Source organism: Papio anubis, chromosome 7 (assembly GCF_008728515.1).
Source record: "Papio anubis isolate 15944 chromosome 7, Panubis1.0, whole genome shotgun sequence".
Taxonomy (NCBI): Eukaryota; Metazoa; Chordata; class Mammalia; order Primates; family Cercopithecidae; genus Papio; species Papio anubis.
In genome coordinates this window covers 44,873,835-44,880,438 of record NC_044982.1, presented here as the reverse complement: position 1 = coordinate 44,880,438, position 6,604 = coordinate 44,873,835, and the positions used below count along the sequence as shown (strand labels likewise).

Below are 6,604 nucleotides of genomic sequence, written 5' to 3'. Positions count from 1 at the left end.
TTTGAACCACAAAATAATGCAATATTAAACTATAACTGAAAGTATTAAATAACTATGAGTTCACACTATTATAAATGAATAATTGAATAAATAAATCAAGGAAAATGACAAATCTCCCATGCAGAAGAATTCCAAATAATTTCTGTAGATATTCTACACTCAAAGAGGTAGAACATAACCCCCTACTCCTTTGATGTGGGCTGTATGTAGTAACTTCCTTCCAAAGGGTGCAGCATAGACATGGTTTAACTTTACGGTGAAGAACATGACAAATTACCTGAGCCGAGCAATCAAGATCAATATCAACAGTAATAAGTCATGTTGATGGAATGTACCCATGATACAATGCAACAAAAAGCCTCTTTATCTTTGTGGTTTTCTACCCAAAAACCCATAATCCAGTCTAATCATGCAAAAAAAAAAAAAAAAAAAATCAAATAAATACCAATTAAGGAGCAATCTACAAAATATTTGATGAGTATTCCTCAAAAACAAGGTAAATCTGAAAAATCATCACAGCCAAGAGGAGCCTAAGGAAACACAACAACTAATGTAATATGGTATCCTGGATGGGATTCTGAAATAGAAGGACATTAGGGGCCGGGTGCAGTGGCTCATGCCTGTAATCCCAGCACTTTGGGAGGTCAAGACAAGTGGATCACCAGAGGTCAGAAGTTCGAGACCAGCCCAGTCAACAGGGTGAAACCCCGTCTCTACTGAAAATTTAAAAATTGGCTGGGCATGGTGGCGGGCACCTGTAATCCCAGCTACTCAGGAGGCTGAGGCAGGAGAATCGCTTGAACCGGGGAGGCAGAGGTTGCAGGGAGCCAAGATCACACCATTGCACTCCAGCCTAGGTGACAAGAGCAAAACTCTGTTTCAAACAAAAATAAAGAAGGACATTAGATAAATACAAAGGAAATCTGAATAAAGTATTGACTTGTTAATAATATACAGGTAGTGATTCACTAATTATAACAAATGTACTATACAAATATAAGTTGTTAATAATAGGAGAAACTGGATATGGAGCACATAGGAACTCTCTTTACTATCTTTATAATTTTTTGAAAGTCCAAACTGTTCTAAAAATTAAAGTGTGTATATATATCCTTTTAGTATATATAAATACACTATAGAGAAGATTTTGGTTTTACCTAGATTACATCACTGAAATATGTTTTGATGTGGGAATAAAAGATATAATCAGACACAATCCTGTAAAAATCAGTTCATCTCCTTGGTGATGATTTTAATCACATATGCTTCTTTTGGATGGACACAGCTATAAGGAAAGAAATTTTTTTAATGCAGAAGTATATTAAATTTATTCGTTAATAAACAATGAACATCTCCAGATAGCGACAAATGGCAAGGAATTACGTCCAGCTATAATTTAACCAGCCCTCCTTAGGATTGCTACTATTAGAGTTCAATGGTGGTATAAACCATCTCTAGAGTATGCTTTTTCTATAGAGGGTTTATTAGATGACTTGCAATGAAATCGAACACAGGACTCTTCTTTAACCCCTTCAGGAACCTGATGAAACGCCTGGTCTAACAGAAGGAGGCAGAGAAATTTATGAAGAGGGGTATGTGAGCTTCTGTGCTACTTATTCTTGGTCCTGCAATATGGTCAGTGAAGCACCCTGAGCGCTCACCCTTTCCCAGTGCTATAAAGCAAATTGGATGGATGAGTGTGATTTGGAGGAGAAGGAAACTGCAGTTATCACTGCTTTACCTTGACCTCTGCCTGGAGACAAGGCTGAGAGGGTGACTACAAAATTAGAGTGACAACTAACATATGCTGGATACATGTCCTGGGCCCGGATGATGCCAGGTATTTTACAGTGGGTCACTCCTCACAACAACCCTATGAGCAGCAGTCTCTTCCTTAAGATTTTGAGGGGGCCCAGTAATCACTACCCCTCTTCACCCCCTTCATTCTCAAAAAATTAAGATATAAGACAAAGGAGTAACAGATGAAGATATTATAACATCACCCCTATTACTGATAAAGTCTCTCTTACAGTGCTGGTGGGAGCATAAATCGATGTATCTATTTTGGAAAACTAAACCTGAACATACGCATTCTCTATGCCCCAGCAATTCCACTCACAGAAATATACCCAATAAAATGTGTATGCAATATACCCAATAAAATGTCGCTCACCAAACGACATGTACTAGAATGCTCATAGGAGCACTATTTGTAAAACTGGAAAATACCCATGTGTCCAGCAGCAGTAGAAGGGATCAATAAATCTTGGTATACTCACACAATAGATTATTATATAGCAATAAGAATGATCAAACCGTCACTACAGGCAACAATATAGATGAATATGACAAATGTAACATACAGGCAAAGAAACCAGATGCAGAAAAGCATGAACTGTATGATTTCATTTATGCAAAGTACAAAAGTAGGAAAATGAATTGGGTTTTAGAAGTCAGTTCAAGATAGTTGTTGCCCTTGGGTGGGGACAGTGATTGAGAGGGAGCAGGCAGGAGACTTTGGGGACTAGCAATATTATTTTTCTTGAAATGAGTACTAGTTACTTGGGTGTGTTTGGTTGTGGAAATTATGGAGCGATACACAAGCAGTAAGCATCTTTACCATATATATAGTACTTCAATTAAAAAAATTTAAAAATCCTCTCTTGATCCCATCTTCCCATCCAACTACCACTATCTCTCCTCTTCCCTGTAAAGCAAATGTTTTTGAATGGAGTGTCTTTGTTTGCTGTCCAATGTCTGCATTCTCTCTTGAACCCAGTCCAGCAAACCTTTTGCTCTAGATTCTAAAAAGCTGGTCTTATAAAGATCAGTGATGACTTGCATATGGCTAAACTCAATGGTCAGCTTGCCTCATTGGACTTACCAGCAGCATTCCATACAGACTATCACTGTCTGCATATTCTCTTAGTTTCTGTACGCACTATCCATCACTAGGTGAACTCATGGAGCCTCACGGCTTTAAATGCCATGTCTGTACTGATGACTGTCTTATTTATATTTTCAGCCCAAATCTCTCCTTAGCACATCAGACTTGTGCATTAAATTGCCCACTCAACATCTCAAACATAATATATTCCAAACAGATGTCCTGATATCCTCCAAACCTGCCCTTCCCACATTCTCCTCCTTCTTATTAAGCTTCTCACATCTACTCCGTCTTTCCAGTGTGTAGCACCCAAACCTTGGAATAACTCTGAACTCCTCTTTTTTTTTCTCTCATACAATGCATCTAATCCATTAACCAGACCTGTTGATTCTACCTTCAAAATATGTCCAGAATTTACCCACTTCTTGCTGCTTAGATTGCCACCATCCTGGTCCAATCCACCTTCCTCTCTTGCCTGGGTTATCTCAATAACCTTCTAGATGCTTCTTCCCTGCCCCTCACTGCTCTGCCCCTTGCCTCTGCCCTTGCTGCCCCACAATCTATTTCCTCCAAAGAGTGATCCCAGTAAACAATAATCCAAATCATGTCATTTGTCTGCTCCAAACCCTTCTAATATTTTCCATCTCACTCAGAAGAAATGGCAATTCCAGGCTGTGAGCTTTAAGACTCTGTATGATCTGACCTCACATTGGCTTTCAAACCTCATCTTGCACACTTCTTTCCCGGTGTACTCTGCTTTTGCCGCACTGGGATTTTTATGGGTCCCTGGACACTCCGGGCATTTCCCTTGGCTCAGGGCATTTGCATTGGCTGTCTCCGCTCACTGGAGTTCTCTTTCCCTGCTATACACATGGTTTTCTCTCTCATTTCCGTCAGGTCTTTCTTTACTCAAATGACATACTTTTTAAAAGAGGATTTCTATCTAAAATTTTATACACACATCTCTGTATCCCCCTTCCCGGCATATTTTGTTTTCTCCTTGGCCCTTATCACAGTCATGTGTGTATTTGTTCATGTATTTATTGACTGAGCGACTGATTTTTTTCTCTCCCAGTAAGCTGCAAACTCTGTGAAGACAGGGATATTTTTCCCATTTTTGCCCCATCATGCTGCAAGCCCAAGATACAATTAGAACACATCCAATTCACTGTCCATCTACCTGTGGCATTTCAACCATGACCGCAAACCAAATCACTCTCCCTGTATCACATTCCCTGAGAAACTTTGTTTTCTCCCACAGGAAAGATTTGTTTATTTTTCTGATTCAATCAAATGTACCACTAGTTTCTGCAGGATTATTTGTACCTCTTTCAGGATCCTGAAGAATTTGCTCCTGGGCCGTGAAGATGGGAAGCTGAGTCAGAGTGCATTTCTTCACCCAATCCCACAGCCACACATGCCTGCTCACTCACGGGATCTTCCCACTCTCCTTGGGAAGGCTTCCGAGCTGTTTCCTCAGGATGTCCTGTGATCGCAGCCTGACCTGTCAAAGCCATGCGAATGCCATCTGTTCAGTTATATAACTTGAGATCTGGGAAGAATTCTCAGCATAGGATTTGCTGCCCAAATCGAATCATTTTCAGAAAGGAGATTAAATATTCTTTGCTGGGAAAAGGAGAAATAACCAGACAAATTAACATTTCACTGAGTATAAACAAACCTTTGTCCAAAATACACAAATGAAAATGACAAATTTGCTTCACTAATATTTGCTTGCATTAAAAATATACACAGGACTATGGATCAATATCTTAAGCGCAAAATAAATTCTTAATTGGGAACGTGGAATTATTAATTTAACCAATCTTAATTTTGTTTACATCATTAGCCTGCAGTATAATGCCCCAAGCAGAATTTGGGGTGAGGGGCTTGGTGGGGGAAGAGGAAGTGCTCATTACTACAGACTTGACAAGATTCTTAACACTACAGAATGATTTTTCTTTCATGGGAGGGGAAGATATCTGGCCCACCAGCAGTCAGACAGAAACCCTGACTTGTGATTTTAACATTACCTTATGTGACCCATGGTCAACTTGTATGACCAAACAAAACCATTTATGAAATAGCTGCCTGGAGTTAAGGATTTAAATGGTAACTTTGTAGACTAGGTTTTCTCTCGTCATCTAATTTACTCGCCTTAAAGCTTGTTTCTTTGCTCTTATTCTTACTGGCCCTCGAGTATAATATCCTGAGAATTTATGTTGAACAGCACTAATTTTTTCACATGGAGCTAGCACATGTTTATGACTAGTACAAGTTTATGACTACAAAAAACAGAGATTTTGTCATCTTAAACTGAATTTACTGGGAATAAAATCAGTCAATACAGAAAAGTATAACAAAGGAAATAAAAATCACCACAACTCCTACTACCCGAAGATTATATGGTTAAAGTGTTTCATATATTCTTCTGTAATTTTTACACATATATGTTTTTAAATAAAAATTAACCCTACCTATAAACCAAACAATATTATTTAACTAACAAGAGAAGAATAAATTATATTTTTGGTTGGCTATATAACAAAGAGAATCCAGCCATTCAGAAAAAAACAGGGTAAGACAAGGAAGGAAGCCAAATAGCTGGGCTGCAATGGAAGTTCACCCAGAATGAATGAATGAATGAATGAATGAATGAATGAGGAGCTATTTTACTGACTGTGGTCAGTCAGGGAACACCTATTAGAAAAAGCAGCATTTGGCCGGGCGCAGTGGCTCACACCTGTAATCCCAGCATTTTGGGAGGCTGAGGCAGGCAGATCACCTGAGGTCAGGAGTTCGAGACCAGCCTGGCCAACATGGTGAAACCCTGTCTCTACTAAAAATACAAAAATTAGCCAGGTATGGTGGCAGGCACCTGTAATCCCAGCTACTCCAGAGGCTGAGGCAGGAGAATTGCTTGAACCCAGGAGGCAGAGGTTGCAGTGAGCTGAGATTGCACCATTGCACTCCAGCCTAGTCAACAGAGCCAGACTCCGTCTCAAAAAAAAAAAAAGAAAGAAAGAAAGAAAGAAAAGAAAAGGAAAAACAGCCTTTGAGTAGAGGCGAGTGAGCGATGGAACTCTGTAAGGATCTGGGGAAAACTTATGTATCCGGTTGGAGGGAACCGCAAGTGTGAAGGTACTGAGACAGGAGTGAACTCAGTGAACTGGTGGAACAGAACAGCATGGAGGCCCCGGGAGCTAACACAGGATGAGGCAATGGAGAACGGCAGGAGGGGACATGGCAGAGGCAGGTTTTTCCTTTTCCAGTTTTCTTCAGTTCTTTTGATTGCCTCAGGAGAAAAGTCTTAGTTTGATGTTAGCACATATATAACACTTCTGGTGTTCACTACTCTATTTTTCAACAAAAAGATAGCAGATTTTGGGATCACAGCCTTCTGAGATGATGGTATTTAACTAAAATATAATAACATTGGTTTTTATTTTCTTTATTTTCACAATTACTGTCTTTTCTTTTTTGATGTAGTGTCTCACTCTGTTGCCCAGGCTGAGTGCAGTGGCGCTATCACAGCTCACTACAGCCTCTAACTCCTGGACTCAGGAGGTGGGATCCTCCCCTGTCAGCTCCTCAAGTAGCTGGGACTGTAGGCATACAGCACCACATCCGGCTAATTTTTTATTTTTTGTAGAGATGGGGTCTTGCTGTGTTGCCCAGGCTGGTCTCATACTTCTGGGCTCAAGTGATCCTCCCACC

At 39.9% G+C, this 6,604-nt stretch overlaps 1 long non-coding RNA gene across 1 annotated transcript; it reads left to right on the top strand.

The window, feature by feature from the left end:
- Positions 1-854: 854 nt before the first annotated feature.
- On the top strand, positions 855-5,307 carry LOC110743874. Its single transcript, XR_002523646.1, has 2 exons — positions 855-1,592; positions 4,223-5,307. It is a non-coding gene; the product is annotated as an uncharacterized LOC110743874 (long non-coding RNA).
- Positions 5,308-6,604: the final 1,297 nt, after the last annotated feature.